The following is a 25,413-nucleotide window of genomic DNA, read 5'->3' as shown; positions in this document are numbered from 1 at the left end:
CAAGAGGATTTTTTTAAGGACTGTTAATGTTTTTATAAATGTTCTGTTCCAAAGGTCTACAACTGTGGAGTGGCCTGCCTTACCCCATTTCCTGTATAAACTTATTTTTTAAAATACCTTTAGTTATTTTAATATTTTTGGTTGTGCTGGATCTTCCTTTGTTCGCAGGCTTTTCTCTAGTTGCAACAAGCAGGGGCTACTCTCTAGTTACAGTGTGCAGGTTTCTCACTGTGGTGGCTTTTCTTGTTGTGGCGCACAGGCTCTAGAATGCATGGGCTTCAGTAGTTGTAGCACATGGGCTCAGTAGTTGTGATTCCCGGGCTCTAGAACACAGGCTCAAGAGCTGTGGTATAGCAGCTTAATTGCTGCAAAGCATGTAGGATCTTCCCCAATCAGGGATCAAACCCATGTCTCCTTCATTGGCAGGTGGATTCTTTACCATGAGCCACCAGGGAAGCTCTCTCCATAAACTCTGATTTTTCATGTGCAAATTTGCAGAAGGCAAGGGATTTTCAATAATGCATATGTTGTAGTATAGCAGAAATGCTGTACATGGAACAGAGGAATATAAATGAAACCTTATATTTACTTGATAATCTTATCTTAAAATAATTCCATGAGCAACATGTAGCTAGGAATAAACAAGGACAGAAAGTTGCAATGGACAAGAGCCTTGATTAGGCCTTTGGGGCTGCTGGACTCTAGTCCAAGTCCTTCACTCACTAACTGTGTATTATGGGATGAATTGTGTGCACCAAACTGTAGTCCTAACCACCTACCCAGTGATTGTATTTGTGACTATATTTGGAGATAAGGTCTTTAAAGGCTCTTTAGCTTCACTGAAGGCTAAATGAGGTCATTGTGTGTGTATGTGTGCGGGTGTGTTAAGTTACTTCAGTTGTGTGCAACTCTTTGCAGCGCTATGGACTGCATCCTGCCAGGCTGCTCTGTCCATGGGACTCTTTAGACAAGAATGCTGGAGTGGGTTGCCATGCCCTCTTCTGAGGAATCTTTCTGAGTCAGGGTTCAAACCTGCATTTCTTAGGTCTCCTGCATTGGCAAGTGGGTTCTTTACTACTAGCACCACCTGGGAAGCCCTAATGAGGTCACTGGGAGGCCCTAATTCAATATGACTGATGTCCTCAGAAGAGATTAGTACATATAGGCACAAAGGAACAAGAAGGAGATGGCCATCTGCAAACCCAGGAGAGAGGCCTCAGAAGAAGCCAACCCTGCCAACACCTCTGTCTTAGACTTCCAGCCTCCAGAACTTTAAGAAAATAAATGTCTGTTCTTTAAGCTACCCAGCCTGTGGTATTCTGTGATGGCCGCCCCAGCAAACCAATACACGATTTAACTCTGATATATCATCCCTCTGAATTTTCACTTCCTTACCTGTAAAATGGAAATTCTGATATAAAAGTGGGTGGTATTTTAATGTAGACAGATAAAATAACCTATTTTGTATTGGTGAAAAGATAGCAAGAAAGCACAATTGGATTATAGTAACTTTAATTTTTTAAAAAACTTTAAATTTTTATTTATTTCTCTAGAAGTCAGAGAGAGAAAATATAGATATATCCTGCCATGAAAAGATAAAAAACTCTTTTAAAACTAACTAAATAAATAAATGGATAATTATTTATAGGAAAAATCCGCAGTAGCCTAATGCCACTGACTAGAGAGTGTTCAAAGGGATTTTCAATTTGATCTCCTCTTCCCCCCGATTTCAGTTTGTACAACCTTTCCATGGACATGAGTTTGAGCAAGCTCTGGGAGTTGAGGATGGACAGGGAAACCTGGCATGCTGCAGTCCATGGGGTCACAAAGAGTCAGATGCAACTGAGCAACTGAACTGAACTTCCAGAAACATACCTGTTTCATAAATTAGGACATATCTGTACATATTAGATACTTAAGGTTTGATTTAGTAAAAGATTTCAGGTTATTGAGAGCAGCTTAGCCCTTATTATTGTAATGCATGCATAGGCTGCAGATGATAATCAGAGCTGTGTTGGGCATTCCACTTTGCACCTCCTAGGGCACCAATTTTCAGAAACTGTTAGAATCCAATAGAAAAATCTCACCTAAGATTCATCTGTGAGCTAAATTACAGGGAAGCCATTATCATTCATTTTACATGCACTATTGGTCCAGGTTGTCAGCCAAGCACCTCTGGATCCCAGGGAAGGATTTTGCTAGATTAAAGAATCCTGAGAATTGAAATGGTTAACTGAGGTATTTCATTGTTCTTCTGATCGAGAAATAATTCTTAATTAAACCAAAAGGATATATTGAGTTTCCATTAGATGCCCTGGATGCCTATGTTCTGGAATGAAAATGGAGGAGTGGAAATTTAAAATCTGGTTTGAAGAGACGAAACAAATGCTAAACAATTAGAAATCAATGAAATATTAAGCTAAAACAGAATTAAGTGAAAAGGAATTTCAGAGAAGGGAGTGAACAATGTGAATTTGAGGAAATGGATAAAGCTCGGGTAGGAGGTGGGAAGGATTAGGAAATGGGAATTTAAAACAGAGGATACATTGGAAGTTATTCTGAGATGGCTGCCCTTTGACAGGAGTGCTGTGTGTGTTCCTTGTGCATGCATGTTCAGCACCCCTTACTTGAGGGTAGGGTTGAGGAGAGAGATGGCATGAGCAAAGACTTGAGTGGAAGAACCTAGATGCTATGTGTGTATAAGGCATGGAGAGATGCCGGGCTGTGAGGATAAGATGTGCTACTCCTTCACATGTATTACCACAATTACAAATGTGTAATTTTTCAATACTAAGAATAACTTACAAGATTAAATATAACCAACATCATTTTGCAGATAAAGGAACTGAGGTTTAGAAAAGTTAAGTGACTTGTCTTCAGTCACCCATGGTAAATGCACAAACCTCCAAAGTCTTCATGAGGTTGTTCAGGCATAGTGGGAGGTACAAGAGTTCATATGAGTGCCACAAATTAATGAGTATCACTTTCTCTCTTCAGTTTCATTCACTTCCCAGGAGGATACACCCTCCAGACCTTGGCCAATGACCATTATGCATGGAATGTAAAAAGCTAGCCCTCTTGCTCAAGTAGGGGCTCACTTTGTGATATGTTTGGTTCTCCAGAACTTCTCCCTGGGATCAGATCGAAGTTTGTCTGAAGCTGAGCTTACATTCCTGCTTCACTTCTCCTCCCTCTCCATATACTCTCTCCTGAGAGAACTCCCCCAATAAATCAAATCCTACCTAAGACACAAACAGTCCCTAGATATACCTCCAAATTGTGATCCATGTGTACAGTGCATCTTTGCTACAAGTGAGGATGCTGTGTTGGGGATGTTCTGTTTGACAGCATTGTGCAGTACCAGCCATGAGAGTGGATCGTGATGGCCTCTGCCATTAGCTGTCTTGTGGATGTCAAACACTTTTCCTTCATCTTCTTACCCACAGTCAGGGCAGTAAATAGCTCTACTCAGTGTTGAAGGGAGAAACAAGTTATAATGGTGGATCCAATTTAATCTCTTAAATAGGTCACCATGAACACAAAATGATTTGAGAACTACTGGGCATGAAAGACTAACAAGTTGGGCAGAGGAATTTGAAGTAGGTAGGAGATAGGGTGACCACATAATTATCCAGATTGGAACACTATTGAGGATAATAAGAGATGCCATCAGTAATTACACAAGGATAACAAGTGTAAGCCAGTACTATCTAGCAAACCAGGATGTACGATCACCATAACAATAGGGGACTATGAGGAGCTATAGTAGGTTCTTGAGCAGGGGTGTGAAATAATTCTGTCAGGGCATGCAACATGATTTAGAAGAAACCTTAGAGCTGAGAAAACAGCAGACAGGAGATTGTGATAGAGATATTAGTATGATTTGTTTGGGTTTCTGTCTTGGCTCCTGGTTTTTTCTCTACTTCACTAGTTGAAATGGTTATTTCTGGACATTAGCATGCTTACCAGAGACTAACTACAGTTCACAGTAACTGTAATTTTGTACATTTCCACCAACAGTGTAGGAGGGTTCCCTTTTCTCCATATCCTCGTGAACGTTTATTATTTGTGTTCTTTTTTTTTTTTTGATGATAGCCATTTTAACAGATGTGAGGTGATATCTCATTGATTTGCATTTCCCTGATGATTACAATGTTGAGCATCTTTCATGTCCCTCTTGGCCATCTGCCTTTCAGAGGACCTGTTATTTATTGATGGAGCACTCCTTTGTAAAAAGAAGACTATGGACTTGCAGTGTTGAAAGAAGTGGAAGAGAGAGAATATTGTCTCCAGTAAATTTCCAAGGTCTGGAGACATCCAAAAAAAAAATTAAATGTGTAGTTTGTGTCTTTTGGAATTGAAACACAGGTACTTTCTTGAAGCTTTCTGTGCCCTGGTCCTCTGGAAAATACTGCTTGTATGAGGGAATGAAGAAAACAAGAAAGCTGGGGAGTTAGTGAAATTTAGGGAAGAAACGAAACCTTCACCGTATGGATGTGGGAATTAATTTCTGAATTCAGGTTGAGTATCCTGTTGTAGTAAAGAACTGAAACCTATAAGATGGGCATAGAGTATATTTTTGTGACTTACAATGCAGTGAAAAACAGTCAGACTTTGGAATCACACAGACCTGGGTTCAAATCCAAGAGCTATCATGTAATAACTGTGGAACTTCAGGTAAACTCTCTACCTCTGACCTCTATCTTCTGCCTCTATACAATGGCAGGGGAAAATAGCACCCACACCCTGAGGTTGTCATGGGATATAAATGAAGTATGTATGTATATCACAGCCTTAAGCTTGGAACTTGGCATTCAATGCGGTGAGCGGTTGCTATAATTGTTCTCATTCAGACAAGGTTGCCTATGGGTTGACTTCTGCCTCCTCTGTTCTCCTGTATCTCTTAGCATAATAGCCCACTCTTTTTTTTTTTTAAATTGAAGTATAGATGATTGACAATGATGTGTTAATTTCTGCTGTACAGAAAAGTTATTCAGTTATACATTTGTACACATTCTTTTTTATATTCTTTTCCATTATGGTTTATCATAGGATATTGTGTATTTAGCATAGCTGACTCTTATGGCATGTATTTATTGCTCAGTTGTGTCTGATTCTTTCCAACACCATGGACTATAGCCCATCTGTAGACTCCTCTGTCCATGGGATTCTTCAGGCAAGAATACTGGAGTGGTTTCCCATTACCTTCTTCAGGGTATCTTCCAGACCCAGTGATTGAACCCAGGTCTCCTTCATTGTACACAGATTCTTTACTGACTGAGCTACCAGAGAAGCCCATCCTCTTAAGGCATGTATCACACCATCTTACACTCATTTGTCTGTGTGCCTCCCCCAACAGATCACCTGCTTCTCCTTGTATTCCACAGCGTGGTAACAAGTGCTCAGAATATGGTCAAAGGATAGAATTTCTTTTCTTTTCTTTTTTTAATTTTTGGTGTTAGCAGTAACAGCCTTCTGTCAATATTCTCTTTAAAATGTTGAACTGACAGTTTGTCCTCTCTCTCTCTCTCTTTTTTTTTTTAAAGAAGAGACTACCTGAAACTATAATTGCGCTTATAAATTTCTTAAAGACATACACTTCCAACTCTGTTTTCTCATCAAGAAAATGGGGAAACTCATAGAATTCCATTCTTATGGGGTTGCTGTGAGAAGATAAATGACTCAGGGCTGAGGAGGGCTTTGCACACACAGGTGTTCATTAAGCACTTGTGATGATTATGATCAACTTGCTGTGTATTTGCTGTTATGGAAACATAACATTTGAGGTAATTTATTTTATAATTTCTATTTTTTTAAATATGTTTATATTACTAAACTTAACAAACATACTCACTGCTGAAAAAAGTAGAAAATAAAGAAAATGCCAACTGCTCAGCTTAATGACCGACTCCTATCTTAGGTTTTTGTGGAATGAGTTTGTGGCGGGTGATACTCTTCTTGGAAGATGTGATAGAATAGGAGACCAGAACTGGGATCTTCAGACAGACCTGTAGATGTAGAAATCCTCTGACCCTGGGCCTTGGCCCAGGCCTGGAGCATATTTCCTGTTGGAGTTCCCAAATGGGTTTGGAGAGCATTATCAATGATCAGCTGGGCTACACGGCTCCTTTTATTCTAGTCTGTGTTTCTGAAGCCCTCTTAATGGCACTAGAGTCTGGAACCTCTTACATAATCCTGCTTGACCCACCACTGCTAGAGTCCCCATCTGGACTCAGACTGCCCTGGCTGCCTGTCCAGTCTTCCAGAGCCTGATCCCTGGATTTGGAGAGGTTTGTTTCATATTGGCTTGTAAGAGCTTGTAGGGTCAAGTAGGCTATGAGTATGTTCACGACCACCCATTTGTCTCATCAGTTGCTTGAAATGCATTCTCTCAATTTAAACCTCTCAACCACACAGGGACGCTAACATTTCTCCCACTCATCAAACTGACCCTTTAGTAGTGGGTCCGGGGACTGCACATGGAAATGGTCCATATTAGATGTGTGCTGCGACACACACTCTCTGTCTTCCCATTCTTTCCACAAATGAGGAGCATCACCAGGGATATAACAATAATTACATTCTCTTGATTCAAGCTCAGAAAGAGCTTTTAAATTAGCCCTTCCTGTCCATCCCCATTGTCTAGTCTTCTTGAAGTCCTGAAAATGTGTTAATGTCATGCTACAAAGTTCTGTCAACCTAGTTCCAACCCATATTTCCAGTTCCATTTCCTGGAAGAAGCTGTGGCCAAGACTCAGCTGCTACAGACATTTTGCTGTTGCCCAGGAGTCCATCACAAGTGCCCAGAAATCTGTGTCTTTTTAATGCTGTTCTCTTTGCTTAGACTATTCTTCTATATTTGAAAAGTCCTGCTTATTCTTTTTTTGCCTAATCTGAATGTCATTGCACTGGCATCCTTTGTTTTCTTTTTAAAGTAAAAAAAAAATTTTTTAACTTTATGTTTTGTATTGGGGTATTGTAATTAACAAGCAATGTTGTGATTGTTTCAGGTGAATAGTGATGGGACTAAGGCATACATATACATGTATTCATTCTCCTCCAAACTCCCCTCCCATCCAGGTTGCCACATAACTTTGAGAAGAGTTTCATGTGCTATACAGTAGATTGTTGTTGGTTATCCATTTTACATATAGTAGCGTGTACATTGTTGTCATTCAATTGTTAAGTCATGTCCGACTCTTTACGACCCCATGGACTACAGCACACCAGGCCTTCCTGTCCCTCACTGTCTCCTGGAGCTTGCCCAAGTTCATGTCCATTGAGTTGGTGATGCTATCCAACCAAGTATACATGTCCATCCCAAACTCCTTAACTATCCCCTGCCCTCATTCTTCCCTCCTGGCAACCATAAGTTCATTCTCTAAGTCTGTTTCTTTCTGTTTTGACATCTTTTGTTGATTCTGGTAAATAGACAGCTGTCCGCTTCCTTCCAGTGCTCTCAGCTTTCTCTGCATTCTCTCTTTCATGGCCCTGATGGTGTGCTGCCATTATCTACACATCTATCTCCTCCCTCTGGATCTGAGATTGTGGAAGACAGAGAGAGCTCATATTCAGTGGTGTGTCCCTAAAGCCTAACGCACAGTAGGTGTGCAAAGCTGGTAGAAGGAATAGCTAGTGACTGGATTAAAGTTCTCCTGCTCTTGTGAAATGGCCTTTAGGCTGCGGTGCTATTGTGATCCAATGTAAAATGATAAAGTTTAAAGGGGAAAACTTTCCTGACCTGTTGCAACATACAGCAAGAGATTTTATAGCTTATTTCTGTTCTCATCTGCCATATGGCTTTCCATTCACAAACTGCTCTAGTGAGAATTACTTTTGCAGGTAATTTTCTAATGATTGTCTTGGGATAAACAAATTTATCAGACTTGTTTGGCTAATGTATTCAAGGAGGTTCACAGGGGAAAAGATTAATCATCTAAGAAGCAAGCCGGTGTCTGTCATTAGGCGGAAGGGTCCAGAGATGATCAGAGCTGAGTGGGTGGTTGCTATGACTGCAGATAGTTTCTCTCCCTTTGTGAGGTCAACAGCAGCTCCCAAGCTGATTGGCTAAAATTAGATTATCCTGCTGACCAACCATGGGGAGTTAATTTCATCAGAAAGAGAAAAATGGTGGGAAATCCTGTCATGATACTACAAAGGAATTTTCTTTAGAAACCCACAGAGTCCAAGTTTGCTTTTATTGTAATTAGTATGTTCCTTCTAATAAAATAATCTAAGGGAGGCAGACAATAGCATTAGTCTATTATTTTATGTATCCACATAAGTTTAATCTGGTTTGTCCTCAAACAAACTCTCAAAGTTAAAGTAACCTTTATTTTCTAATAATAGCTCCATAACTGAAAAAGGTCATTGTGTATCACATGTTTATATAATTGGAGATTAGCTAATTGTGAAAAATACAAAAAGAACTGGTGCAATTAAATGTATTTGCTGGCAGTGCTCCTATTCTAGGGAAAGAGTGGGTACAAAAAACTTTGAGTAGAACCACTTACCTTCGGATTGGGAGCATCATTTGTATTGAATTTGAAAGGTTTCCTGCCTTCCAAAGCATTCTTTCATAGAAGTCTTATATGGCCTATCCTCTGGCATTCTGGCATTGTACTTAGTACACCATCCCTCTCCCGCCCCAGGAATTAATTATCACTGACCTCATTATTGCTTTTATTTCTGTATAGGAAAGATACAGAATTAGTAAATCTGCAGGCTCTGCTGAGTTGTAAAATTTAAGTTGATGGGAAATAAAAAGCCAAGGAAAACCAGGATTTGTTCCTTTAACATGTATGTGACTATAGAAATAAAATATGATTGAGGAAGAAATGGACAAAAAAGAACTAATGTTGATTAATTATGGACAAAATCCACTCCAGTATTCTTGCCTGGAAAATCCCATGGACAGAGGAGCCTTTTAGGCTGCAGTCCATGGGGTCACAAAGCGTCGGACACGACTGAGCGACTTCATTTTCACTTTACATAACATCTTCTATCTATATGATCACCAAATAAATGTGTTTTAAAAATCAAAATAACTTGTGATGATGCATTTGGTTGGACACTTACTCCTTGGCAGGAAAGTTATGACCAACCTAGACAGCATATTAGAAAGTAGAGCCATTCCTTTGCCAACAAAGGTCCATCTAGTCAAGGCTATGGTTTTTCCAGTAGTCATGTATGGGTGTGAGAGTTGGACTATAAAGAAAGCTGAGTGCCAGAGAATTGATGCTTTTGAACTGTGGTGTTGGAGAAGACTCTTGAGAGTCCCTTGGACTGCAAGGAGATCCAACCAGTCCATCCTAAAGGAGATCAGTCCTGAGTGTTCACTGGAAGGACTGATGTTGAAGCTGAAACTCCAGTACTTTTGCCATCTGATGTGAAGAGCTGACTCATTTGAAAGGACCCGATGCTGGGAAAGATTGAAGGCAGGAGGAGAAGGGGACGGCAGAGGATGAGATGGTTGGATGACATCACCAACTCGATGGAGATGAGTCTGGGTAGACTCCAGGAGTTGGTGGTGGACAGGGAGGCCTGGTGTGCTGCAGTCCATGGGGTTGCAAAGAGTCGGACACGACTGAGCGACTGAACTGAACTGAACTGATGAAGGGCCAATGAAGAGGGATCCCAAGTGACCCCTTTCCTAAGAGCCATGTAGGGTAATTCAAGGATCAGTATGTACACAAAACAGTAATGATGAACTCCAGGCCACATGAAAGTGCTGTCCAGCAATATTGTCCAGCAGGAAGCACCACAGGAGGTCCTAGGAGGAAGAAAACAGGAGCACCATGGGTGGAAGTGATCCAGACCCAGGCATTTCTCCCAGAGGAGGGGGAGAAAGATGAGCGCACATCATGGCTTATGTACTATTAGCTCATCACTGAGGATTTAGGGATTCTGCCTACAATGCCCCCTTGGGTTTGACTCCTGGGTCGGGAAGATCCCCTGGAGGAGGAAATGGGAATCCACTCCAGTATTCTTGCCTGGGAAATCTCATGGACAGAGGACCCTGTTGGGCTATAGTCCACAGGGGTCACGAAAGAGTCAGACGTGACTGAGCATGCACGCATGCACGAGGATTTCGGAGATGAAGACAAAACTCCATAGTTTCATCGCCCTCATAGTTACACTGGAGTTAGCACATCTGCTGAGTGCTTACCCTCTTCAGTCATAGCACTCATTTCCCTCCTACTACACTCCTAAGAAGTCAGTGATTTAATTATTATTATTATCACATTATAGTTAATGTGAGGAAATTGGACCACAGAAATGAACCCACCTAAATTAATGCAATTTGTGCACTGGTCAGACAGAGTTTAAATTTAGTTCCCCTTGGTAGCATTTTCTGCATGAGTCTCTGTGCATTTTACATAGGTATTATCACAGTGCATGATTTGTTACTTTTTCCCTATTATGTTACATAAATTTAATATCATTTTTGATAACTACAGTGCTGTTTCATGAGTGGTTACATCACCATTTGCTTAACATTTTATTATTGCTACACTTTAAACATTTTAAAATTGTGGAAACATTTTTTAAATGAACTTCCCCTTGTTCTTATGAGTCAATCCATAGGAGAAAAATGATATGAAATCTCTTAAAAGCTATGTTATTAAATTCTCTTTTGTCAAAGATATGAGGATACTTAATTTATCACATTCCTGTCAGCACTGGGGAAGAATTATTAAAGCAAACAAACAAATAAAAAAATCCAAACCAAAAAAATGTAGATTTGTAGGCAATAGTAAGCTTCCTGTTTTAATGTTTTGATCTTAAATTAATTCGCTTGTTAAAAATATGTTTATTGTGTGCCTATTAGTCTTGGGATGTATCAGTGGGCAAAACAGATAGTGATTATCTGTTTGACAACTTTACTCAAATTTTTTTTATAAATACCACTATAGCAACATGTAGAAGGCAGATTGATTAGAGGAAAGAAAGATTTGAGGAAGGGAGACCAGGTTCGGATGATATACTAATAGAATAAATAAAACAAGTATTTAGCAAGTTAGCCATTAAAAAAAAGACAAAAAGGTGCATAGGATATGTAGTATCACAAGCTCCATGAGTTGTTTAGATCTTTAGTTCTTAGTGGAATCTTCTTATAATGAAGATGTTATATAAAGTACAGATTTCAGGGAATTCCCTGGCGGTCCAGTGGTTAGGACTCGGTGTTCTCACTGCCAAGGCCCCACATTCAATCTCTGGTCAGGGAAGGAAGATCCCTTAAGTCTTTCAATGTGGCCAAAAAGAAAAAAAAAGGTGCCCATCCCAAACAGTGAAATTTAATAAGAACCTTGTAGGTTGAAGGGAGAGATTGTCAGAAGTCACCTTCACACGTATTTCTCTTCCAAACTTTTAATCCTGTGGCTATGGGGTTGTCATGTTTTATAGCTTCAAATGAAATGAAGGTAGCATTTCAAGCAGGAGGGATTTGGTGGTGGTGAGAGATGTTGAAATTTGAGTTTGGTAGCCTAACAATAAAACCGAGACTGTATTGTTCCATGGCACTCGGAGGTAAGAGGGAAGGTGGTTATTCACCCACCCATTTCTGGCTACAGTGTAGCATCCTACAGCCAGAGAGTTGGTTCTTTTTTATTTTTTTGGCCATGCAGTATGGAGGATCCTAATTCCCTGACCAGGTACGGAACCTGCGCCCCCTGCTTTGGAAGCCTGGAGTGTTAGCAGATGAAGTGGTTCTTGAGTGTAACTGTCTCATTGTTAGTCTGCTTGAAAGTGGTCATACGGTAACACAATCCATTATTGTCATCTTAGAGGGTGGGTTGCGAAGAAATCAACCATAGCCTGTGTTTCCACAGACCACTTATTATTTGAGACAAAAATAGCTTGCAAAACAGAAAAGGTGTTTATTCAGAGGTCACGCCTGCTAGGTATTTAGCTCGGTCCTGGGTACAAAGTAAGTGCTCAATAAATATTTGCCACTTTTGTTACTTATTGTACATCATCACTATTTTATTATTAAATTTGCCGAACACGATTTTTTTTCTCTCTTATTCCAAAGGCACCTAGAAGCGAGAGGGAAAAAGGAATAACACCACAGATGAAAGAGCAGGCAGGCATCAAGGGGGAAGCTATTTTTAGGACCAGGCTGTGGCTAGGAAGTGCGGAGGAAGGAGCAAGAAGAATAAAGAGGCTGATGAGGAGGGCAGAGGGGAGCTGAACAGTTAACTGTGTGGAGTTGCAGGAGCAAATGAAAGGTCCCGGATGGGAAGAGCAGTTCATCGCAAAAACTAAAGAAGTGTTAGCAAGTCAGGGCTCTGAAATCCCTGAGGAATTTCGCTGCCTCGGGCTAAGCCCTGTTCTGTTTCTAAAAGCCGTGTAAGTACTTCAGGCCTGGCTCACTGCTGCAGGCAGGGGAGTGGGGATTTGCAAATGAGAACAAATTGATCTGTTGCTACAGAGAAATTAAAGGCTGAAGCGCGCTCACTGGTGATGGGTGGATGGACCTTTGTTTTGTTTTCTTTTAAGCGAGATTAATAACTAAATGTGGAGATTTCAGTTGGTTAACTCCACAGAAGGCCCACACTGTTCTGTGTGAGAACCAGACAGAAAGTTCCAAGATGGGGCTCCCGGTCTGAGGAGGTGGCCAGGAGGCAGTGACTGCTGAGCACGTCCTCAGGTGCTTGCTGGGTTTTGCCTCGGCTGAGGAGAGAGGAGGCGGCATCTAAATGGTTCTGGAGCACACGCCTTGTTCAGGGCTTCCAAAAAGGACTGGCTCAGTGGCATCTCCACAGCCGGTCCTGAGCACTGTCCAAGTGACCTGGTTTGTGCCAGTGGGAGCGACACCGTGGTGAGTTCAGACTCGGTGCACTGCCATCCACTTGTGTGCATGCTTGCTAAGTCGCTCAGTCACGTCCGACTCGTTGCAACCCTATAGACTGTGGCCCATGGACTGTAGCCCACCAGGCCCCTCTGTCCATGGGATTCTCCAGGCAAGAATACTGGAGTGGGTTGCCATCCCCTCCTCCAAAGGATCTTCCCAACCCAGGGATCGAACTCGTTGTCTGTTATGTTTCCTGCATTGGAAGGTGAGTTCTTTACCACTAATGCCACCTGGGAAACTTGAGACAAATCCCTTCACCTGTTGCGCGTCAGTTCCTCAGTCTGTAAAGCAAGGGGAAGAGCCTCCTGGGTGCTGGATCATGAGTTAAATACAGCCTGCGGAGCAGGGGCCTGAAGAACAATTGGGCCCACGGATATGTGGGCTGTTGTCGGAGGAATAACATCTAAGTCCTGTCTTCTCTGACCCGAGACCAAGTCTTTAACCCCTTCTTTGCCTTGGTGGCTCAGACGGTAAAGCTTCTGTCTATAATGCAGGAGACCTGGGTTTGATCCCTGGGTCGGGAAGATCCCCTGGAGAAGGCAATGGCAACCCACTCCAGTACTCTTGCCTGGAGAATCCCATGGATGGAGGAGCCTGGTAGGCTACAGTCCACGGGGTCACAGAGAATCGGACACGACTGAGCGCCCTCACTTTCACTTCTCTTGCCTTGGTGCTGTGGCCTGTATGATAGTTGTAACGAGTTCTTGCCCATGGTAAGTGTGTTCGTCTGTGTTGGCTATGAGCTAGTCAAGGAGAGGGACTACCTTTACATAGACTGAAGTCTGTTCTCCCAGCCACCCATTTTCCCCCTCCCACTGGCAATCAAATAGTATTGTTCTCTTGGGTCTCTCTCCAGAGTTCTTTTATGCCTGTACTAACAAATACATATTTCCCTTCCCCTGCTCCCCGTATCATTTGTTTCAAAATGGTAGCATAGTATAGTCCCTGTTCTGCATTTTCCACTTACTACCGTATCCTTTTTAACTTAGTTTATAACGTGCTTTCCCAGGCTTTGAAAAATAGCTTTATGGTATTTCATTTTATAATATGCCATCATTGATTTAAACAGCCCCACATTGATAAATATTTAGGTTATTTTCAGTCTCATGGTATGATAAACATTGCTGCATTGAATAATCTTACCTATAAGTGATTCTGCAGGTGTGTGGGTGTGTGATCTTGTGCTAATGAGACCAGCGGCGGATGTCATTTAGTGTGATTTGGAAAATTCCAATGGGGTGTCTCCCACTCAGATATCTAGCCCACCAACTTAATTTGATTCTTCCAAATTCTACATCCAGAGTCATTCCTTTGCTCGTCTGTTATCAAAACACCAACTGATTAAATCTTACCAGTCCTTTGCACTCTATCATAAATACTTAACCCCTTGAGCCATCTGGCTGAGGAAGAATCAGGGAGGAGATGGCAAAGAAGACTGTGAAAAGAGAGAGGCCAGAGGGAAACAGTCAAATATCCCCTGTTTATTAATTTTGCCTACTTCAGCTCTCTTATCAGAGAGACCCCCTCTAAAGCCCAGAGTGGGTCATAGCATGCACCTGCTTAGTGTATTTCCGTGTCCTCTCCACCATCAGGACCAAAGACACATTTGGCAGAGTGCCCATGCTCAAGTTGAAAGCTTCTTCTCTCTCAGCCTTCACTCTGCAAGCCACAACCGTTCTTCACCCGAGTCTTCTCACGTGGGCGATGCTTCTCGTCTGCAGGCCTCTGCTCACAATGCCTCTGTACTGTGCACTCCCTCTGGGCCTGGTTGTGCCTCAGCTCTCCCCGCCGACCCAGCCGTCACCTGCCCCGGTGTCCTTTGCCATCTTGCCTAGTGTCAGCTCTGAGGGCCGTGCTGTGCCCTTGTGCTTAACTTTCACCATGCTGAGACTTCCGAACATGGCAATTGCCCTTAAAACTTCTTGGTTTTTTGAACTTACGGTTACCAAGGAGGAGGAACCAGGGAGTTGGAGTAGAAAGAGAGAGCTCAGGATTGACATGTACACACTGCTGTATTTAAAACGGATAAGTAATAGGATCCTACGGTATAGCGTAGGGAACTCTGCTCATTGTCTTGTGGCAGCCTGGATGGGAGGGGAGTTTGGGGGAAGCTAGATCCATGTACACATGTGACTGAGTCCCTTGCTGTCTACCTGAAACTATTACAGTGTTGTTAATCAGCTATATCCTGATACAAAATAAAGAGCTTTATTAAAAAATAAAATGTGTTTTTTTTTAATTCCTATATTTTAATAGACCATAGCTCCTTAGAGATAGGAACTCTTTCTTTTTCAGTCTTTTTTATCTCTAGTGCCAATAGAACCATAGGTCCTCAGAATAAGTTTTTGCAGTGATAAATAAATGGAATGTCCTTCAGCCCAAGGGATGAATTTTTTAAAATTAACGTTTATTGGAATTTAGTTATTAAGTTGCATACAATGTTGCATTTGTTTCTGGCGTACAGGAACATGAATCAGACATACACATACATATCTCCCCTCCCTTTCGGACTTTCTTCCCATTCAAGTCACCGCAATGCAGTAACTACCAAGGGATGAATTAATAGTCAACTGATCAGAATGGAATATTGGGTAGAAGGAACTAAAAATCAAATTAGATCACCATCTGGATTATTAGACCGAGGATTCAAAATCTGACTTTGTTTTTAAAAATAGACGCTGGCTGGAATCCCTTACAGAACTAGTGCAAGGAGGTTCTGCTTTGCCAGTTCCTGCACAGAATCTCCCGGTCACAACGATGGTTTCTGGTTTTCAAATCCCTTTAGTCACAGCTGTTTTGCTTTGCATTGATGTGATGAAGATGCCGCCTGATCATTTTTTCCTCTGTAGTCATCTAGGGAATGAGAAGGGAGTGGAGAGCAGACCCAAGCCTGACTCATCTGGCCTGGCAGAGACATGGCTGAATGAGTGATTCTGGTGTCTAGCTCAGTATATTTGGCTTGAGAGGTGGGTTTGAATTCAGTCAGTTCAGTTTAGTTCAGTTTAGTCACTCAGTCATGTCCGACTCTTTGCGACCCCATGGACTGCAGCACACCAGGCCTCCCTGTCCATCACCAACTCTTGGAGTTTACCCAAACTCATCTCCATTGAGTTGGTGATGCCATCCAACCATCTCATTCTCGGCTGCCCCCTTCTTCCCCTGCCTTCAATCTTTCCCAGCATCAGGGTCTTTTCCTATGAGTTAGTTCTTCACATCAGGTGGGCAAAGTATTGGAGTTTCAGCTTCAACATCAGTCCTTCCAATGAACACTCAGGACTGATCTCCTTTAGGATGGACTGGTTGGATCTCCTTGCAGTCCAAGGGACTCTCAGGAGTCTTCTCCAACACCACAGTTCAAAAGCATCAATTATTCAGTGCTCAGCATTCTTTGTAGTCCAACTCTCACATCCACACATGACTACTGGAAAAACCATAGCCTTGACTAGATGGACCTTTGTTTGAAAAGAAATGTTTCTGCTTTTTAATATGCTGTCTGGGTTGGTCATAATCTTCCTGTGAAAGAGTAAGCATCTTTTAATTTCATGGCTTCAATCACCATCTGCAGTGATTCTGGAGCCTCCAAAAATAAGTCTGCCACTGTTTCCACTGTTTCCCCATCTATTTGCCATGAAGTGATGGGACTGGATGCCATGATCTTAGTTTTCTGAATGTTGAGCTTTAAGCCAACTTTTTCTCTCTCCTCTTTCACTTTCATCAAGAGGCTCTTTAGTTCTTCACTTTCTGCCATAAGGATGGTGTCATCTGCATATCTGACGTTGATATTTCTCCTGGCAATCTTGATTCCAGCTTGTGCTGCATCCAGCCCAGCGTTTCTCATGATGTACTCTGCATTTAAGTTAAATAAGCAGGGTGACAATATACAGCCTTGACACACTCCTTTTCCTATTTGGAACCAGTCTGTTGGTCCATGTCCAGCTCTAACTGTTGCTTCCTGACCCACATACAGATTTCTCAAGAGACAGGTCAGGTGGTCTGGTATTCCCATCTCTTTCAGAATTTTCCACAGTTTATTATGATCCACACAGTCAAAGGCTTTGGCATAATGAGGCATTAATGAAGCAGAAATAGATGTTTTTCTGGAGCTCTCTTTTTTGATGATCCAGCAGATGTTGACAATTCGATCTCTGGTCCCTCTGCCTTTTCTAAAACCAGCTTGAACATCTGGACGTTCATGGTTCATGTATTGTTGAATTCATGAATTCTCCTGGCTTGGAGAATTTTGAGCATTACTTTACTAGTGTGAGAGATGAGTGCAATTGTGTGATAGTTTGAGCATTCTTTGGCATTGCCTTTCTTTGGGATTAGAATGAAACCTGACCTTTATAGTCCCATGGCCACTGCTGAGTTTTCCAAATTTGCTGTCATATAGAGTACAGCACTTTCACAGCATCATATTTTAGGATTTGAAATAGCTCAACTGGAATTCCATTACCTCCACTAGCTTTATTTGTAGTGATGCTTCCTAAGGCCCACTTGACTTCACATCCCAGGACATCTGGTTCTAGGTGAGTGACCATACCATCATGATTATCTGGGTTGTGAAGATCTTTTTTGTACAGTTCTTCTATGTATTCTTGCCACCCCTTCTTAATATCTTCTGCTTCTCTTAGGTCCTAACATTCTGTCCTTTATTGAGCCCATCTTTGCATGAAATGTTCCCTTGGTATCTCTAATTTTCTTGAAGAGATCTCTAGTCTTTCCCATTCTATTGTTTTCCTCTATTTCTTTGCACTGATCACTGAGGAAGGCTTTCTTATCTCTCCTTGCTATTCTTTGGATCTCTGCATTCAAATGGTTATGTCTTTCCTTTTCTGCTTTGTTTTTCACTTATCTTCTTTTCACAGCTATTTGTAAGACCTCTTCAGACAGCCATTTTGCTTTTTTGCATTTCTTTTTCTTGGGGATGATCTTGATCACTGTCTCCTGTACAATGTCACGAACCTCCATTCATAGTTCATCAGGCAGTCTATCAGATCTAGTCCCTTAAATCTATTTCTCACTTCCACTGTATAGTCATAAGGGATTTGATTTAGGTCATACCTGAATGGTCTAGTGGTTTTCCCTACTTTCTTCAACTTAAGTCTGAATTTGGCAATAAGGAGTTTGTGATCTGAGCCACAGTCAGCTCCTGGTCTTGTTTTCGCTGACTGTATATAGCTTCTCCATCTTTGGCTACAAAGAATATAATCAATCTGATTTCGGTATTGACCATCTGGTGATGTCCATGTATAGTCTTGTGTTGTTGGAAGAGGGCGTTTGCTATGACCAGTGTGTTTTCTTTGCAAAACTCTATTAGCCTTTGCCCTGCTTCATTCTGTACTCCAAGGCCAAATGTGCCTGTTACTCTGGGTGTTTCTTGACTTCTTACTTTTGCATTCCAGTCCCCTATAATGAAAAGGACATCTTTTTAGGGTGTTAGTTCTAAAAGGTCTTATAGGTCTTCATAGAACCATTCAACTTCAGCTTCTTCAGCATTATTGGTCGGCGCATAGACTTGGGTTACCGTGATATTGAATGGTTTGCCTTGGAAAGGAACAGAGATCATTCCATCGTTTTTGAGATTGCATCTAAGTACTGCATTTTGGACTCTTTTGTTGACTGTGATGGCGACTCCATTTCTCCTAAGGAATTCTTGCCCACAGTAGTAGATATAATGGTCATCTGAGTTAAATTCACCCATTCCAGTCCATTTTAGTTCGCTGATTCCTAAATTGTTGATGTTCACTCTTGCCATCTCCTGTTTGACTACTTCCAATGTGCCTTGACCTAACATTTCCAGGTTTCTATGCAATATTGCTCTTTACAGCATCAGACTTTACTTCAATAAAGTTTGAATTGAGGATGTTTAACTTTATCCTGGAGACGGAAATGGCAACCCAGTCCAGTATTCTTGCCTGGAGAATCCCATGGATGGAGGAGCCTGGTGGGCTACAGTCCACGGGGTTGCAAAGAGTCAGACACGACTGAGCAACTTCACTTTCACTTTATTTCACTTTCAACTTTATAGACCTACGCTATCATATACAAGTAGGTGTCCCTAAGTCACTCTTTGCAGTAAGATTTGTCATATGCATGTGCTGATGGTTGGGACGCATTTCTGCTGGGGATATAAGAGTGGTATAAGGTTAAGTAACAAAACATTGCTTCCAAATACATCCATGGGACCAACCCATGTTACAATTCTCTGGCCATCTTTTCCTAGATATTATTTCCTTTATTCTTTGAAAGTAATGGATTGTTCCCCAGACTTACATGCAACTTGTTTGGCTTTCAGTTAAAACTAGGCAAGGTAAAGTCCAAGGCATTTTTAATTTGTAGTATCATAGTTTATTTAAGTGCCATAAGACCACCAACCATATCATGTTGGTACTAGGATGTGTTTTCCTCAATATCATAAAATATTAGTGAAATTTCTCTCTATATAAATTTCTCTTTATTTCTCTAAATACAGTGTGTGTACTTGTGTGTATGTTCATGTGTTATCTGTGACTTGAGTGGTGGCCAGAGTTCCTGATGAAGTTTACAGTCAGAGTATGTTTAGCTTGACATATAGTCCAGAATCCTTGGCTTTTAATCCTGGCTTCATACCAGCCTTATGACCCTTTGCAAATCATTTAACATTTTCATCACTTGTGTTGTCATCTGTAGAATAGGTTGATGATAATTCATGAAATATTTTGGGGATAAATGAATTAATATATGGAAAATATTTTGGCTGGGTCTTGGCACTTAGTAAATGTATGATACATGATAGTGATTATTATCAAGCCCCTCTACATGACATTGGGGGTGCTCAGTGGATGAAAAATACTGGTTTGTATGAACCCTGGGTTGGGGTTTAGTGTTGAGAATATGCACCAGTTCTCATTTTTCTCCTCACCTCTTTACCTCCTCAGGGGAGCCTGAAAATAGAATAGCTAGATTGGGGTAAGTTGGCTGTCTTTTAGAGGAGAGCAAAATGTGGGGGATGAACCCAGGCTGTGGAAGAAAGCTTGGCCAGGCAGTGAGTAGGTTTCATGAGAGTTACAGGTGGCTTGGTGGTAAAGAATCCACCTGCCAATACAGGAGCCACTGGGGATGTGGTTTAGATCTCTTGGTCAGGAAGATCCCATTACGGAGGAAATGGCAACCCACTCCAGTATTTCTTGCAGGGATAATCTCAAGGAGAGAATAGCCTGGAGGGCTACAGTCCATGGGTTGCAAAGAGTCAGACATGACTGAGCAACTGAGCACGCACATATGCACACACGTACGCATGCACGCATGCATGCAGGTATGGTTGGGTCACCATGGTGACGGCCAGGCTGCTCGTGCTGGTGCCACGACTGTGGACTGGGCTTCTCAGTGGACGCTGACAAGAGAGGGCAGATTGTCCGGCGTAAAGAAACTGTGCAACTCCAGTCTCAGACAAAAGTCTAGTTTCCATACTCTACAAATCAGTAAAAAAAAAAAAAAGTCCTAAGCCCTACAAAAAAATGAGCAAAGGAGAGTTTGCAGAAAATAGAAATGCAATACCTTAAGTACATGAAAAGCTATTCAGCCATGCTCATAGGAAGAGAAATGTAAATTGCAATGACAGTGAAATTTCATTTCTCACCTATCATAATGGCAAACAAAAAGAATTTGATAACATTGAGAGATCATTCTCTGCCAATTGATAAGACTTCTAGAGATAGATTTGTTAATATCTATTAAAATGAAATGCAATTTCATTGACTGAGCAATTCCACTTGTAGCAGTGAAACCCACATATATATTCTCAAATGTCTGAAATGATCCATGTACAAGATTATTCACTGAGATATTGTTTATAGTAGTACAGTTTTCAGAACATCCTGAAAGTCCAGTAATAGGATTGGTTAAATAAATAATAATGTATCAATTTCATGAAATATTGACAGCAGTAAACAAAAATGATGGAGGACTTTATTTACAGATGTGAACTCCAATATTTCTTGTTAAATGAGATGGAGCAAAGTGTGGAAAAGCATATCTAGCGGGCTACTATTTGTGTCTAAAAAAGGAAAAAAAGACTATATATGTATATATTATTGTTGTTCAGTCACTAAGTCATGTCCAACTTTGCACAAAATAGACAATAATTTGCTTATTGAAAAGGGAATTAAGCATTAAGGCTTGGAGGTTAAGTGAGAGAAAAACTTTCCACTTTATACCATTTTGTAGTGTTGGAATTTTGAATCATATTAATTCATTACCTATTCAGTCTTTTCAAAAGTAGGAATATGGCCTCTGGCTCTCCAATATAACCATTGACTTTAATATGAAAAAGTGTGTTTTGACATACTAATCAATGCAATTACTTAATCCTACCCCATCCTACTTCTGGTGTATGGTGACACCAACCAATGTTTGAGTAAATGTGATGCCCAGGACACTATGACGGATCTCTCCCATAGCTCCCTGGTGTCCACAGTCAAGTGGTGCTGGACATGCCCCGCCCCAGAGGTGAGATGGTTGTAGTGGCAGGAACAAGACTGCTGAGTTGGAATACTGCCTCCAGCAGTCATTGACTGTGTTAACCTGGTTGAGTTGCCTTACCTCTGTAAACCTCAGTTTCTTGAACTATAAAATTGAATTAATAACTGCTCCCTGTTGCATCATGAAGTCAGCCTTGCTACCCTGATATACCATAGGATTTCAAGTATTCAAGGCTCAAATTCATGAATAACAACATCTCTATTCTGGCCCACCTCATCGATGTCCCAGCTGACCTCTGTCAGAGTCACAGGAGAGCCGGCCAAACTCATCTCTGCACCTTGTTTCACTAACTCACTCGGAAATTCCTCAGGACCACAGTTTTCTGGCCCCTGCTGTGTCCCTGGACATGGTCTCTGTTCTTTCCAGGGCAGCCAGCTTTCCCTCTAAGGTACCCTCAACTTATCCCTAAGGATGCATCCCTTATTCTCTTTCAAATCCAGTCTCTGGCAGCTTTTTGGACAGTCTTCTCATTTTCTTATGATGGAGAGAAAGGGTATTCCTTCAGTATTGAGGTGGGGGCCAGTCTATGGTGTCTGAAGCCCCAGGGACATGGCAACAATGATACGTATCTTGTGGATATTTGTGCCAGGGCTACAGGGATAGGCCAGTCTCTTCTCTTCTCTCCTCTTCTCCTTCAACTAACCCCTCATCTGGGGCAAATGTCAGACCCCTATGCCACCTCTCCATCAGCTTGAGTTTGGCTTGGTGTGATTTGCAATCAACTGTATGTAAAATGTGTATGTGTCTTGCCAACTGTTGACTTAAGCAACTACTGGGACCTGTTACCAAGTGACATCAAAGGCTCTGAGGTGGTGGTTTTATAGTCTGCCTAAGAAATCGTAGAAGCTTCAGGTTTATATATGTTCATATGCTTTATTTGGAGAAAAAAATGCATATATGGTGAATAGCTTCGTTGCTATGGTGAGACAGAATGCTTTTTGAAAAAGTTTCTCTTTAAAGTCAACGATTAATCACTTTCAAGGCAGGGGGAAAACAGGAGGAGGAAAAAAACCCAGACTGTGGTAGGCTAGATTTCCCCCAGATATTATTGCCGCTTCTGTCTCTGCAGCCGAACATAACAGCTGGTGAGTAGGGAGAAACTGGAGAAAGATCTTTTTTGCCTTTAATCCAGTATGCTGTTTTCCTGTGCCCGTTTTACTGTAATTCTCAGCGGCTGTGGGACAAAAGCTGTTGACTGATACATGCAATTACCTCCTCTAATATTGCTCTCAACTGTCGGCCCTGACTGACAAAAGTGGATGAGGTTTAGTTAAGGTCTGGGAAAACACTCTTTCAATAAAAGCCAGTCTCATCTCTATGATCACCTCCCCCCGTCAGACCTTTTCATCTGTTTTCTGGAAAGATAAGGCCTGGTGATGGAAAGTTAAAAAGTGGTGCTGAACTTGGACATTCTGGATGCCAGCATTTACCTCACAAAAAGACGCCACAGTGTGTGTGTCTACATGTGTGCGTGTGTGTGTGTGTGTCTATGTGTGTGCTATTTGCATTGGAAATGAGGAGAATCAGTTTGGGTCATTGGGTAGGGTTTTCCCAGAAAGAATAAGAAGTTAGTTTAGACAGTTATAAACCAGCTCCTTGTTGATTTCAGCCCTTGTTTGGTTTTGGTGGGCATGGGAAGCCTTAAGGAGGGGACCCCTTGAGTCCTTCTCTGGGTTGCTGGACTTGGGTGGCCCCATTCCTATGAAGATGTACACAGCGAGAGTGGTAAGGAGCTGGAGATGGAAACCTCTCCCTCCCGAACCCCCCAGTGGCACAGTGCTATGTGTGCACACTCACGGTGGCAAGAGAGGGGCTAAAATCCCAGTGGAGAGCCCTCTGGGTGTACCTAGTAAGAAGATCACCACCGCCCTGGCCCCTGCTCCTTGCCTTTGCTTCTAAGAGCTCCTAGTTCACACAGAATAGGACAGGATCACAGAAGTGAGGCCGGTGGCCTATTTACAAGCATGGTTTGGAAGACTGAAGTGGAAACTGTAGGGAGATGTCCTCATAAGAGCCCCAAACTGCATGGATTGGACTGTGTCCCTGTCTGCTGAGAGGCCTGCCGGTTGCTGTGAGTGCAGCTGCTGGCCCTGATGCCGACGGAGCCAGTTCTTCAGGTCGGCTGGGAGCACTTGGCAGTCGGTCCCCTGATGGGGGCAAGTTTGCAGAGGGGGTTGGGCCTGAAGAGGTCACAGTTTATTCACAGGCCCAGGAGGGAGCTAGCTTAGGTCTGAAGGCAGTCAGCTCTCTTATCAACAGTGCAGGTAGCGGAGTCTATCAGTTTTCCCCTGTGTTGGCACTCAATTTTCATAACACAATTTGTAATGTGATAATGTCTGCACAGTATTAATCGTGGCAATAGCGTGGCAAGGTTATTCCTGTGCAGTTTTATTTTATTTTATTTTTTCCTGTGCAGTTTTAATAAAAAAGCAAGGGGCCACTCTGCTGATGGAGTGAATTATCTCGGATTTTAGAACCAGGACACAATCTCTCTCTCTCAAGCGTCTGCAGACCCTACTAAAAAAACTTCTTCCCGCAGAGATAAGCCTGCCTTCCAACCTCCACCCCCAACTCCCCACTGATATGGAGACCAAGTTAACATCTCCCTTGCTGTCCGCAGGGGTTTCAGAGCATGTCGGCTGCGGAAAGGAATGGACTGGAATCTGGGAGTGTGTCACAGGGGAGAAGAAAAGAGTCCTTGCCCAGGGGTCGTCCACCTGGGAGGAGAGGCCAGATTCCAGCCTCAGGTGACAGAGAGCTGACGTGTTCCAAGGCAGGCAAATGCAGAAGCCCGTGAGGAAGAGGAGAGAGTCAGCCACGGCTGGATGAGGAAGAAAGAGGTGCCCCAGCTGAACCATAAGAAAGGACACACTCAGAAAATGAAACAGGTGGCAACTGAGTAACTCTGGAAAGCGAGAAGTATAGAAGTGTGTGTGTGTGTGTGTTTGTGTGTGTGTGTGTGTGTGTGAGGGTCCCTACTCAGGGTTTCAAAAGAGATAGTAAAGAGGTAAAATGTAGCCCTTAGGCCTTCTCTAAGAATCTCTTGAGATCTAGAGGAAGAGACACAGAGGCAAGTGGGAAGCCATTTGAGGAAATTGGAGTGTCTCCTGCAACGGGGACAAGCGCTCAACTCCAGGAATTTCCATCCCTTCTCCTCCTCCTCCTCATAACTTACCCTCCTTCAGCTCTGCACTACCTGCAAGGTGGGCTAGGCTTTTTAACCTTGTGACTCCTTCCCTGATGTGCTTTCAGGTGCACAGAGACCACTGTTCTATGCACAAAAGACAACAAAAAATTAAACAAGATGCCGTGCCTACCTTAGGGCACAAAAGTGCCAGTAATGCAGACAAGGACGAAGACAAATAATAGCATCGCAGGGTGACTCCACAGGGACAGGAGGAGAGCTCTGCAGGGGCCCTGAGGATGACCTGGCTTCCACCTTCCTCGTGAGTACTCACCTGTTTTCCTCATTTGTGCTGATAGCCAGTGATTGCATGGTCCTTCTCCCACACCAGGCCTGGCTCAAAGCACTCTGGACATAGCAACACATGTTGTCTTCGCACAATCCTACACGAGGGAACAGAGTCAGAGAGCTGTGCCCCAAGGAGCGCAGTGAGCGCCAGGACTTGAACCTGCGTGCCTGGCCCCTGACTCCATGCTCAGCACTGCTCAGTACCCATGTTCCAGTGGGGAACAAGCTCCATCCTGGCCTTTCCTTGGGAGAAGATGACTGAGTCCAAAACTAATCTGACTTCTGGGAGGGGACGGCAGGGGAATTTTGACATGAGACATACTGGGAAGGAGGACTATTTTTTTTTAACTGTGGAATTCTGCCCCCACTGCTACACACAACCGCATATGCACTCACACCTACGCAAACCACACACACACACTCACACTTCTTTCCCCTAGTCCCAACTCTGTCTTTGCATCAAAATCACCCAGAGCTTTAAATAAAATACAGATGCTGAGGCTTCCCAGAGCTGCTCTGCTTTTCTCTGGGAGCAGAGTCTGAATTCTTTCATTTTTTAAAAATT

The 25,413-nt window shown here is 42.4% G+C and overlaps 1 long non-coding RNA gene across 1 annotated transcript in view; it reads left to right on the top strand.

The window, feature by feature from the left end:
- Window positions 1-24,635, top strand: part of LOC139034746 (uncharacterized) — a 51,500-nt gene extending 26,865 nt beyond the window's left edge. Inside the window, exon 3 of the long non-coding RNA XR_011487282.1 lies at window positions 23,997-24,635. This is a non-coding gene — a long non-coding RNA (uncharacterized lncRNA). The remainder of the gene's footprint in view (window positions 1-23,996) is intronic.
- The last annotated feature ends 778 nt before the right edge of the window (window positions 24,636-25,413 follow it).

This window comes from Odocoileus virginianus, chromosome 4 (assembly GCF_023699985.2).
Source record: "Odocoileus virginianus isolate 20LAN1187 ecotype Illinois chromosome 4, Ovbor_1.2, whole genome shotgun sequence".
NCBI lineage: Eukaryota > Metazoa > Chordata > Mammalia > Artiodactyla > Cervidae > Odocoileus > Odocoileus virginianus.
Note: the sequence above shows the minus strand (reverse complement) of the source record. Positions and strands in the feature narration are given on the sequence as shown.